Here is a 14,031-nt window from a genome sequence, read left to right as displayed (position 1 = left end):
AATACAGCTTTATACTTTAATAGTATTGAAGGTTGCAGAGTCCCTGGGACAATCCAGGTTGTGGCAAACCACTGAGGTTGGCAGAGAGAGGATCGATTAAGGCAGCCCTTCCAGAGTGTAGTTTCACAGGGTTGTGGGGGTCAGAGCCAGACTTCAAGGACTTAAAAGAAACTGCAGAACATAAAAGCTGACCACTCCTTAGAGCACTATGTCAAAAAAAGAAAAGACAGAAATATGTAGTATCTAGAGGGGGCAGCAGAGTCAAGTGAAAGTTTTTCAAGTTAAGTGACAGTAAAGAAGTCAAAGGCAAGGGAGTGTTTGTCCATGCAACAGAAACACCTTGTGGGAGGCAGGTGCCCAGAAGCTGGAAGATCTAGGTGCCTGACAGGCATTGGACTTAGTCCCTGTACTTTTATCATCAGAAGAATGTCTTTTCCCTGGACTTAAAAAAAAATCCAGATTAAAATGAGTACTCTTGAATATTTTTAAGATATATATTTGTCTTCAGGGAAAGAAAAAATTCTATCAAAATGGACCAAGACAGTAAGATGTGGCAACATGGTTATTGAAAGGAATGGATGCTAATGGTTCCAGTTCCTAACAATTAACTGCTATGTTATTTTCTCATGTTTGATCATGGTTCAGTTTGAGAGATGCTTGGTAGCCACATTTCAAATAACTGATTGTATTTGCCTCCAACTTATTGTTTCTCTCAGATGTTTAAGAGAAATCAAGCACTAATTTATTTCAAAGCATTTGTGCAATGTGCATCTAGAAAATTTCGTCCTTCAAACTTGATACTGAGTGTGTGGGAGCCCGGCCCCAACTGAACTGCACTTGGGCCAGGTAAAGTTTTAAGTTGCAGAAGTGTGGTGAGCAAGGTGGCCAAAATTCCTGCTCCTGAGGAGTTTTCTTTCTAAATCAGAGTCTGACAGGACTGAAGTAAGTATCATCTTGTGATAAGTTTCCTGAAAACCAGACCTGGCCAGTGTGGGTAGAGTAGCTATGGAGGTGGGTTGTATTACTTAGCTGACCTCAGACAGTAGGTCCCCTCCGACAAGTTGTCATTTGGTATGAGACCTGTTTGACACGAGGCAGAGACATAGGGAGATCCATACTGTAGTTTGGCAAATTGTAGAAAATCAAGACTTGAAAAGGCCAGCGTAGTTGAGGTCAATGAAATGGGGAATGGCAAAACAAGGTGAGTTGGCAAAGCAGCTTGTAGAGCATGATGAGTCTGGAACGACACTTGCAAAATCAGGTGCAGTAGTACAGGTGAGCACCAGTGGTCTCAACCTCCCTGGGAGGCTGAGGTAGGACAATCACTCAAGCCAGCAGTTCCAATCAAGCCTGGGCAACATAGTTATGAGGGGGGAGAGAGAGAGAGAGAGAGAGAGAGAGAGAGAGAGAGAGAGAGAGAGAGAGAGAGAGATATTATTATAATCAGATGTCATTGTTCGATTTATTAATTCATTAAATGAAACATACATTTGCCTGATGATGGTGTATGTATAAAGGTAATTACTAATGCATGTCCTTTACCATTAAGAAAAATGCCTAGTTGATTTCTGTCATTTATTTTCACATTTGTGAATAAGAATTCTTGCTGTGTATCTTTTAACATTTGAGTTTCACACTTGCTTTACAAACCAATATGGAGAGGTGACCTTGGGTTGGGGCAGCCAACATCAAGGGAGCCACTCTTGAAGAAAATTCATATGGAAACAGCCCAAAGTGGCAACCATTTCATATTAGGTGCATGGTGCTGACTTTATCTAATTTACCTAATTTAATCCTTCAACCTACCAAATTGGTATTTTTGTATCTATTTTATGAGTAAAAGAGCTACTACCATTTTATTCACCATTTTTTTTTTAAAATAATATCAGAGGGTTAAGATCAGTCTCTTGAGCAGTGGAGGAATTTTCCCAGGTTTCTGAGTGAGGTCTTGATCTATGGGAACTGTGAAGGATGTGAAAACCTCTGACACAGGGGTTACAACTAAAAGCATCACAGCCATTGGAACAACTCTAAAAATATTGTCTCGGAAATAGCAAAAACATAAAGAACACGAGAGTTCTCTTTTGACACTTTACCCTGGCTTTTTGACCAAACTTCAGTGCTTTCAACATTGTTGCTGTAGTGAAATGTAATACTAATTTCTAGAATATAGTGTGGGAAGAATTAAAAAGAACATGGCAAATCTAGTATTGTGTTTCACATTAGTCTTAAGTATTATTAATTGCCTAATTCCTTCCTAAATTAGGTGCTGTGCTTATGGCATGAGGGTTTTAATGTGTGTGTGTGTGTGTGTGTGTGTGTGTGTGTGCAATCTACATATTAATTAATCTACAACTCAATTTGCTTTTAGTTTAGTTTCACTTAAAATTTTATAATTTACTTGAGTTGCAAAATATGTAATTCTAGATAAAATATAAAATATCAAGACAATACACAGAACTTGGGGCGGGGAAAGGAAAATCTTCCAATGCCAGATGAACAGGAAACAAAGGAATGTGTCGGAGTCATAGTTTGAGAGATTGCAAGGATATCAGTTTAAATCAGAGGCCTTGACAGTTAGAAAAGTCTGTCTAAGGACCAGAGCTCATAAGAATCTGGAATTGAGCTACCAGGACTCATGAAGATTTCATGTTTCTAAAGGAAACCACAGCACTAGAGAGAAAGCCAGATAGAAAAACATCACCTCTAAGAAACTGTAAAACAAGAACTTTGAAGCACTCTGGTGGAAGGTCTTTATGTTATAGAGCTCCCAAGTGCCTACCATTGAAACTAGTCAATACAAATCCACACCACGCAAATCAATAAGTGTACTTAGAGATATACTGACAGGAAGCTTTCAGTGATGATAATAAATAGCAGAAAATAATGGGATGTCTGATATTCAGCTAAAGAATTATTAAATAAGTCAAAATAAGTAAATTTGTGCACATATGAAGACCGAGAAACCTTACTACTTTTGAATCCTTGTTAAAGCAAAATTGAGGCATAAAGGTTAGAATAAGAAGGGCCAACATGTGTGTAATGAACCCTCCATTGAAGACTTTGGAGAATGGGAGAAATATATGTATTGGGGACAAAGGAATGATAGTAAAATTATTCTACTTTACTATTTATAGTAAATAAATAGTAAAAAAATATGTATGAATAATTACAATAATATAAATAGGTTAACTCTGAAATTAAAAGATAAAGAGAGTTGGGGATGTGGCTCAGTGGTAGAGTACTTGCTTAGCACTCATGAAGCCCTAAGTTCGACCCCCACACCCCTAACCAAAAACAGAGAGGAAAATCAGATTTTTTAAAACTTTGTATTTTGTTGTATGAAACATTTCTGTAGTATTCTCACCAAAAAGTGAATCACCTGTGGGAAAACATCAGTTATATTTAAATTAAAGACTATTCCCTAAGATAACTTATCTGTGCTCTTAAAAAATGTCAACTTAATGTAAGATAAGTTAGCTAAGGAACTGTGTCAAATTGAAAGAAATTAAAATCATGTAACAATTAAATTCAACATGCCTTCCTGGACTGATACTCAATCAGATCCGAGACCTATAAGGGACTCTTGGAATAAGTGACAAAGTCGAGTGGGTCTGTGGATCAGGTAATAATGTTAGATTTATGTTGTTGTTTATTAGAACTCAGTGGAAATGATACAGGATATTTTTGTATAATTTTAACAAATTTTGTGTAAGTTTTATGTCATGTGAAATAACAAAGAAAAATTGTCATCAGAACTTATAACTTGAATAGACTGATAAAATCTTATCATTAAAATTGTGCTAGAAGAATATCTGTCTGTGGGAGATTCTCAGTGTGATGGCAGGGTCAAATTCTGCCATAATTCAACTCACTTTCAAAAGGAACAGCATATATACATATATACATGATATATGTATACACACACATTTATAAATAAATACATGTATATGGACAGATATAGAGAAGGAACAAAAAAGAAAGCAAAACCAAAGTGAAGCATTGACCACTCGAGTGTGAGTGTTTCTTATATTATTCTGTTTTATGTAAGATTCCCTAAAGGAAGAATTTGAGGCAAGGACTTGGGTGCTTTATGGGTGGGCCCAGGTATAGGGATAAATAGGGATGAAAGCTTGACAGGTCAGTGAAGGGAAAGACCAGAGCAAAGATGAGATGGCAGGTACAAGCTTCCCTTACTTGACCCACAGGGAAGCTCTGGATCCTTGTCACAGTGGAGAGTTGTTCCTTATAGAGAAGGCCACTGACATTTTATAGCCCCCAACATGCAGTCATTGGCTGTGGGCTGCAGATTAAGTAGGGTGGGGACCAGAATGGAGGGCAGAGGGGGGAAGGGCATAACTTGCCTGCAAAGGCAGTTCCCTTTGGTTAGAGGAATCCTCTGTACACAGAGGCAACTGTGCTCCACTGGCAGCAGCACTGACTGGAGTTGAGGGCACATGTTCCAGTCAAGCAGAGAGGCAAGCACTCCTAGCAGAAATTGCATGGTCCTACATCTTTCTGTGCCTTTGAAATTTTCATAAGAAGAAATCAGAAAAAAATACCTTCTTGATAGACACAGAGCAGTAAAAAAAATGCAATGCCCATTTTGCAAAATATTACCAATTTATCAGCAAATTTATAATAGAAATACTTCTTTAATTAGATAAAATTATCTACTCTCCCCCCGCAAAAAAATAATGTCACATGACTTCACACTTACTAGCAAAACTTTGGAAGCATCCCTGTTGAAGGGAGTAGCAGAAAGAGAAAGTCCAGAAAAATGACTTCACTGTTCAAATGGAGTACTAAGCAAAGACAAAGAGGGGTACAGGAACAACATATATAAGAGTTGGAAAGAAGAAGTAAATTTACTATTGCTTGCTGCCATTGTTGTTTTCTATCATAGAAGACGTAAAATAACCTAACACATATGCTTTTAAAACTTGATCACAGATCAATAGAAACCAAACTGTTCTTATATAATATCAATATTCAATTATAAAAATGAAATTAAAAAGGACTTTCCATTCAGAATAATAAAAGAAGCCTGTATGGTCTATTGGATTAAATAAACAAAAGAGGTCTATGGCCTGTTTTTGAAAAAAAAAAATAGCAAAATGATGTTATTGAAGGAAATAAGAATTTGAAGAGACAGAGAAAACTATTTTCATCAACAGGAAGTTTCCTTAATGATTATAAATATTTAATATAATTTTAATGAAGACCTCAATGTGATTTTTACTGAAATTGAATGGAAAGTTATATTAAAGGGTAAATAGCCAAGATGATTCTATTATACAGATACTATACTTATTATAAATACATAATTAAAACAGTATGATTTTGACACTGGGATAAATAAAAAGATTTATCAAATAAGATAGAGTCTAGGACCAAAGTGAAACATATAGAAGAACTTATATACTATAGAAATAGAAATAACTCCATTGGGAAAATATGGAATGTTCCATATATAATGTTAGAAAAATCAGCCTTTTCTATGAGAAGAAATAAATTTGATCCTTACATAAACCTATAAAATAAAATAAATTACAGATGAACTAAATTTTGCAATGTGAAAATTTAATTTTTAATATATTGGATGAATATTTAGAAGAACATTTTTGTAAACTTGGAAAGCAGGATTTCTTAAGAAATATACAAGGGTCTGACTCATAACAAAATAGATTAATGGCTTGCTTATTTTGAGCTTTGAATTTTGGTATTACAGATAACACTATAAGCAAAATTTAAAAAGAAATTGCATGCTGAGTTAAGGTTTTAATAAAGGCTGTACTCCCTGATAATCAAAAAGAAAAAGAAATTGAAGGAAGGAAGAAAGGAATGAAGGGAGGAGGAAGATGAAGAGAAATAGAGGTGGAAAAGAGAGAAAAAGGAGGGAAGAAATAAAACAGCTGAAGACAAAATGATCAAGGTTCATAAGAAGCATTTTTTTTTTTTTCAGTGCTGGGCATGGAACCCAGGACCTCAAATGCTTTTCCGCAGAGCTACATCCCCAGACCAAGAGGGAAGTTAAAACAGAAAAAAACTGAATGGTCAACAAGAAAATGAAAAATGCTGAGCCTTTCAAATAATCAGGGAACTGCAAATAAAACTACACTGAAATAATGTTGCACACTCATCAAATTGCCAAATAAAATAAAAAGATCCAAGTTTTACAAAACCAAGCATTTGGTAAGGGTATAGAACAATGACAACATGCCTACTCTGCCTATGAGATGTACCTAGTTATAGTGGCTTTATATCTTAACTTGACAATATCTAATATGTGCATACCTTATGTTCCAACAAGTAGACGCTCCCTCAAAAGTGTATACCAGAACTTTCTTGACATCCACAAAAATGGACATTAATAGGAAAATGGGTAAATGAAGTGTGGTATGAACAGCAGTTGTAACCTAGTGTGTGTATGTGTATGTGTCTGTGTATACATGTATATATATATGGAATTCCAAAAAAATGTATTGTAAGGCACACAATAACATTTATATAAAATTTTAATAACACACAATGAATATGTTGTTCATAGAGATATACAAGTTGTGTAAAAGCATTAGAACATGGATTGACTGCAAAACATCAAACACTATCTCTTGATATTGGTTAGAGAGAGAAAAGAGTTGTAGTAGTGAATTTAAGACAGGAACAAAGAGGACCTTCATTTACTGTATATTGTACTATCTGTAATAGAATATTCCATATGTGTCTACATAAATGTGTATGCATCTGGGTACATATTTATTTTTCTCTCTATTAAATCTAAATTAAAATTACAACAATTAAGAGTATTTTTGAGTGAGAGGTTTTTACATCAAACTTTCCATTTTTCTTTACTTTTTAATGTTAAAATAGTATGAACCCTGAGTGTGAAACAGATGCTGAGTTATGATAATCTGAGGCAAAAGGACTAACAGAGACATTAGAATCTTAAGAAGGAGGCCTGCAAAACACTATGCATCAAAAATGGTAATTTTCCTGCCCCCTTAAGAGGAAGTCAACGCAGTGTCAGGTTCCAGCTGTGCTGCTAGTTAACACTGCAGCTCCAGCAGACTCTGGAGTGTTTTCCTGGAGGAAGTGTTTTAAGGATGCAGAGGCAGAGCTACAGGCAGGGACTTCTGGGGGGAAATGAGGCTTCATGCAAGGTAGGATGCAGAAGTGGATTTTCATGGGGCCAGGGGAGGTCAGCAAAGCAAAACAAAACAAACAAGACCCTGAAAAGCTGAGGAAAGAGGAAATACTTTCTATGTGAAGATTCCTGAATTTGTCACATTTTTTTCCTTTAGATAAATCTTTTCTTCTCTTCTTTGCCCTCTTGCCTGCACTCTCCCCTCTGCCCACTCCCTCTTTATCATATGAGAAAAGGTCAAATTTATATTTTGTATTTTGATTTTTGTATTTTCCAAAAGACTTTATTTGGAAATCCCTCTTTTTGTCCCCCCAAAATGATAATTATGAAACGCTTCTCAAACCTCTGAAACTTTAAGGCAAAGTAAATTTGGTTGTGTGCCTTAGAAATATTGTGTCTTGATCTGTGCATGATCTTTCTATGGAAAGATTTTAATAGCAAAACAGGGGAGGATTGCCTTGACTTTAAATATAACATACTGTACTAAGTTTAAGATGTGCCTTTTTTGAAATGTAAGTTGGCATACTTTTTTTCTATATCATTTCTAAGGTGTTCAAAAGTTAATTTAAATATCACTAGCAATGTAGTCAAAAGCAATAAAAATATTTTTACTTAGAGATTTTGCTGTTTATCTATGAAAATAAAATTTAAATTTTCCATTGTAGTATATTTACTGAAGAAAAAAAGATTTAAGTGCAGTTAAGTACAAGTAAAACACTTTGAGTCATTTGTTATCCTGCCAATCATAAAGAAGTTAATTCTAATCAATGTATTTTACTTTATTCTATGACTTAAAACCAAAGGAAGAGCTAACAACAAATTTTCATTCACTATGAATGATGTATTACCAAAAGTTGTTTTAGGTTCATGAGACCCCTTCTGGTTCTATCTGAGGAGATTATCTTTCTGAGGAGATCTCAAGAGAACCATCCCCCTATATAAAGCTCAAATTTTCCAACTGAAATGGACCATTAGCAGTCTCAGAGCCTGGCTTGCGTTGTAGCAGGCTAGTGAGCGTCAGTGGACTTCACTTAGCTATGTGGATTCTACTTGTCCTATATATCTCTCTAGCATGTTCTGAACTAAAATTCTTTAATTGCCACAGTGATGTTTATACCATTTCTCTACCTCCTAAATACCACTGGAAGGGATTGCTCCAGTTGCAGGACTCCTCTGACCTCTGAAGCACATGGTTGCAGTTTTCAGACTGAGAGAACAGCCATCATAGGTTGCAAGTTGTAGAATAATTTGTGGTATATACCAGCCAATAAGCATAAATCTTTTTCTTCCTATTCTCTAATGAAAATGCATATAAGGAAATATAGATTTGGAAATCTGCCCCTGGGCTCAACTAACCAAACTTATATGTGTGTGTGCATGCATGCCTACACATGCATACATACACAGATTCCAAACACACAAAGCAACACTTCAACCTGTATAACTTAGAATACATATATCTAATTAATTAAAATACTCACCTGAGGGAACATATTAATTACTTTGATAATATGTTTTTCAAATATGAAATATAATTTATTTAGATATTTCTGGACTAGCTAATGATAGCAACCCATATAAGTCTGTCAGTTCACTCAGAATGCAAATCTGTTACTATCTGTAAATAGTTATTTAGCAGAACCTTAAATCCCTTTTAAAGTAAAAGTGTTTATTTTTATAAATAATTAATTAGGTTGGCTTGATAATGATTTACATGCAGAGATATATCCGTCATGCTTTGAGCCATTTCTTGTCAGTATAGTTTTGGGGACATCAGGTGGTGAGGCTGGAACTCAAATTTAAATTAGACCTCAACACCACTGTTCTTCCCATTACCTGGATGGTCAAAGAAGAGAAGAGAAATTCCTCAGGGAAAGAGTGGTACACAAAATCTTAGATACTGGAAACAGCATAGTGTATGCATGGAATCATACGTATTTGAGGCATTGCTGGAGGTTTTCTCCTCAGATAAAAGTAGAAGAAGAGGCAGAAACTGCACACACCATGCTAAAGAGAAGGAAATCAATCTCGTGAGCAGTGCAGAGCCAATAAAGAATTTTAAGCAAGTATGATATATGGTAATAATTGCATTTTAAACATCAGCAATTAAAAAAAGAAAGAATCTGTTTTTGGAGAATACTGGAATAATTTTGGTTTGCACCTAAATTACCTTAGAAGATAATGGGTGGTAGGATGATTTACAAGAGAGGATTTAGAAATATTTAGAAAGTAAGATGAGGAGCTGATAGAGACAGACTGGCTATTGAGAAGAGTAATAAGAAAGCATAACAAGATAATAGTCACTCTCAACATCTAGCTTGGGGGATAGGAAGGTGGAAATGACAATCATGAATGGAAGGTATTTAGGAGAAGGAGTAATTCCTTGGGAGTATCAAGGCATAATAAATTCAGTAGAAGAAATAATGCTAATAGTAGTAAAAAACTGTCTATGGGGAAGGTGGATGTGTGCTTGGTACTTAGAAAGAAATGGGCTAGAATTGTGTAGATAAAGGATTTATAGAAATAAAATTGATCAGGGAGAGATGATGGAGTAAGCCAAAAAGTGGATACAAGAAAAAGTTTACTATGGAGGTCAAGGAATGAACACTACTAGGAGCAAATTAGACTAGAAAAGTCAAAAACAAAAGAATGTTGTGCCATGGGAAAAAAATCATCAAAAAAATTTTATTTTAGCAAACAGAGTTACTAAGACCTATATTGTTATAAATATGTCTATGAATTTGTATAATTCCATCATGTGTGCATATATCTACATGAATTATATATATATATATATATATATATATATATATATATATATACACACACACACACACACACACACACACACATATAAATCTTAGGTTCACATGAAACATAACCAATATATACATATACCAAGCAAAGTTTTATATATCTACCATATGCATATTACATATATATAGTATGCATATAAGAATATATATTCATGTAGTAAGTATATATATATATATATATATATATATATATATATATATATATATATATAAAACACATGGAAAGAGAAAGATGTTTATCTCCTACAGGTTTTTATTGTCTATGTCCATGGTCTCCCACCTGAACACACACATACACACACGCACACACGGAGAGAAATGGAACTTAGTTTAATATTAGGTTGAATAACAGCCACAAGAAATAGAATAAAGCAGAATATTTTCAAAGGTGCATGGGTCAGCTTTTCATTGCTTTGACAAATTCCTAAGAAAAACAACTTAGAGGAGAAAATATTTGTTTGGGCTCATGGTTTCAGTCCATGGTCAGCTGGCCCTAATTCTCTGGGCTGAGGCAAGGCAGAGCATCATAACTGAGAGATGTAGTGGAAGAAAATGCTCACTGTATGGTAGCCAAAAAGTAGATATAGAGAATGGGCTGTAGGTAAGATACACCCTTTCAGGATCAGCCCCCAGTGACGTACTTCTTCCAATCAGACCCCAAGGTCTATAGTTTCCAACTGTCTCCCAATAACACCATCAAATATGAATTCCTTAGTGGATTAATTCATTGATGAAGTCAGGGCCCTCATAATCCAATCACTTTCCCAAATCCCCATCTCTAAACACTGCTGCTTTGGGGACTAAGCCTTCAATTCATGAGACTCTGGGGGACACTTCATATCTAAACCATAACATGCTGGAAATTCTTTTCACAGCTGATCAGGGTTTTTATCTTTACTATGAACAATCCAAGGTTGTCATATACTTACAAAAAGTTGACCTGCTGTGGGTTTGAAGAGATCAGTGTTGCATTTCCTTTCTCAAAGTATTGCATTTCTTATTTCTATTTAGATATCAGTTCAATCTTATAGGTTATTTGTACACATAGTATTAGCCAGGCTTTCTAACTGTGCTGAGACAAATAGTACTATTAATAAGACAGGAACCATACATTAAAAGAGCTTACTGGGCTGGGGTTGTGGCTCAGTGGGAGAATGCTTGCCTAGCACACATGAGGCACTGGGTTCAATCCCCAGAACCACATATAAAATGAACAAATATAATAAAGAAACTGTGTCCATTTACAACTAAAAAAATATTAAATAAAAAAGAGCTTATTGACCAGTATCAATGGCACACATGTAAATTCAAATAAGTGAAGACAAAAGCAATACTAGAAACATATACAATATTTAGTAAGAACTTAGAGGAAAGAATAAATTTATTAATTATTCATTTATTCCTCATCTATTGAAGAATAGATTCAAAGTGACTCACTATATGAAATAAAAGACAAAATTAATAACCATAAATTTAGAAGAAAATAAGTTTGGATAAGTAATTTGAAGTCAACAGCAAATGGAGAAAGAGAATACATAATTAAAGGTCTAAAAAATGCTAAGATAGGCATTTGGCCTCTAAGCTTTCTGGAAATTAGGCAAAAATGAGAACATAATCAAGAACATATTCATATTACTTCTCAAGAAAAGGAAAATGAACTTTTTTGGTAGTGCTGAAACTAAAGAGTTTTTCACTATAGATAGTCAAAAAGAGAACAATGCAGCATCCTCAGTGATATCCATAACATTAGATGGATTTCATAGGGCTATTTTTTATAGTGGCTGTTAGCGTGGGCCAATGATGACATAATGCCAAATTACATTCAATAAAAACAGTTTTACAAGAGAACAAACCATATGGTCCAGATGTGCAGTTTTGGGCTTGTGAAGTTTATTCTGAGGATAGATTTTTTTTTCTTGTATCCATAGGAACACATGGACTATATTTCAGTCAGGCAATTCTTTGCAAATTTATGTTGCCCAACCAAGTATTTGGTGAATATTAAGCAACAATGAGTTCAAGGTTATAGTCTTCAGCAAACACTTGGATGTAGGTATTCAGCCTATAGATTAAAGAACGGAAATACCTAGTTCACTCTGAGAATAGGAATGATTATAAAGGAAAGAATCCATGGAATTTTAACTTTTTTGTTTGTTTTTGTTTTTTAATTTTTGAAGTAGAGTTTCATTATGTTGCCCAGGTTGGCCTCCAATTCCCAGTCCTCTTTCTTTAGTTTTCTGAGTAGCTGGGAGTACAGACCTGCTCCATGAAGCCCAGCTCATAGCTGTTCTTCCTTTTTGTTTTTTTAATCATTATTAATTTGTATGGTGGTATATTATCCATTACATAAAATTTTTTTGGAGAGGGTGGTCCTGGGGATTGAACTCAGGGACACTAAACCACTGAGCCACATCCCCAGCCCTATTTTGTATTTTATTTAGAGACAGGATCTCAACGGACTTGCTTAGCATCTTGTTTTTTGCTGAGGCTGGTTTTGAACTCGTGATCCTCCTGTCTCAGCCTCCTGAGTCCCTGGGAAAAATTTACCTTCTTGACCATTTTTTTTTTTGATGAACATTTCAGTGGCATAAAGTACATTCACATAGTTGTGCTACTGTTGCCACCCTCATAGAACTCTTCTTATCTTGCACAATTGAACAACTGCTCATTCTTTCTTCTTCCAACCCCTGGCAGCTATCATCCTATGTCTGTCTCTATGAATTTGACTATTCCAGGTACCCCATTAAGTGAAATCATACAGTATTAAAAAATTAAATGCTTCACAAATTTGCATGTCACTCTTGCTTAGAGACCATGCTAATTTTCCCTCTGTTGTTCTAATTTTAGTGTATGTGCTGCCTTGGTAATCACTTTGGCTAGTGTGTGAGGGAAAAACAGGAGCTCATCAGACTTAAAATCGAGGAAGCTTCTGTCTAAAGGCAGGATGCTGTGAAAATAATGTTTTCTGTGTTGATAAAAAGGCCAGAGGGAATGCTGAAGGACATGAGTTTAAAAGGCAGAAAGATGTCAGATGCTAAAGAGCATTGAAAACTGTTACAGACAATCAGAATGGAATAGGGAATTATTATTATTTATATTTTGGGTGAATAATTCTAGAACAAAAAGAAGGCCTAGAAAAGGATAAATTCTAAGACGAAAAGACCAATTAGAAAGCTATGGCAAGTAACTCGATAATCTTCTTTCTCTCTCCTTTTTTATTTTCTCAATTCACCAGGGTGTTAAGAATAGGTATTACATATTTGTAGATTATGATGAAATTTGTGCCTGTACTGTATTATTACATCCTTACTCATAATCTTCTTTCCCCAAGCTTAGAATAAAACTTTAATATTTTAGAAGAATCTTATATTTTAGCAAAGAATCCAAAGAAGCCAAAGTCAAAATCTAAAATTTACATTTACATAAAAGCATTTTGGGGAGAAATCTCCTCCCCTAGGTCCATCTCATTTCTTTCCTTATGTGATTTGCATAGCAATTGAGTATACTAAATCACTTAATGGTTAGTTTCTCTGGAGCTCTATGTGAATCACTTGTTATTTATTCAGTTATTTTTAAGAAAGTGGAACCCAAACACAGAACCCAAACCTATATTTTTTCTTCATGACAAAATTTCTGACATTATATCCCTTAAAGACTTGCATGTGGTTTAGAAATAAGGAGGATGAGGGTGGATGTTCTATGATTGGACAAAACCAGTGTGGGGCTCGCTGCTGGCAATACAGAATTCTTCTTAATGTCTTAATGTAACCCAGTGAGAGAATTACTGGCTTGGGAGACAAAAAGGGGAAATAATCCTCTTCCTGCCTGTGATAAAGGGTCATGGCTGACACCAAAAGACAGGCAACAAGAGAAAAGCATTTTGAACTGATTTGATCTTATTTTTATGTGACATGAAAACCTTCACAATGAAGACCCAAAGACCCAGTTCTATTTTTATGCTCAGGAGTGTTGAAGCATGGACAGACATGGAAATAGGGCTGGACAAAAGAGTCTGATCTTATAGTGATAAACTGGGTGGGGAACCCACGAAGACCCATCTGTTCAGAT

At 35.2% G+C, this 14,031-nt stretch overlaps 1 non-coding gene across 1 annotated transcript; it reads right to left on the bottom strand.

Annotated features, from left to right (window-relative positions):
• Positions 1 to 12,727: 12,727 nt before the first annotated feature.
• LOC114107110 (U6 spliceosomal RNA) lies at positions 12,728 to 12,834 on the bottom strand. The gene has a single exon (XR_003585287.1). It is a non-coding gene; the product is annotated as a U6 spliceosomal RNA (small nuclear RNA).
• Positions 12,835 to 14,031: the final 1,197 nt, after the last annotated feature.

The sequence above is a fragment of the Marmota flaviventris genome, chromosome 5, assembly GCF_047511675.1.
Source record: "Marmota flaviventris isolate mMarFla1 chromosome 5, mMarFla1.hap1, whole genome shotgun sequence".
In the NCBI taxonomy this organism is placed as follows: domain Eukaryota; kingdom Metazoa; phylum Chordata; class Mammalia; order Rodentia; family Sciuridae; genus Marmota; species Marmota flaviventris.
The sequence above is the reverse complement of the archived record's forward strand: the minus strand, read 5'-3'. Positions and strand labels throughout refer to the sequence as shown.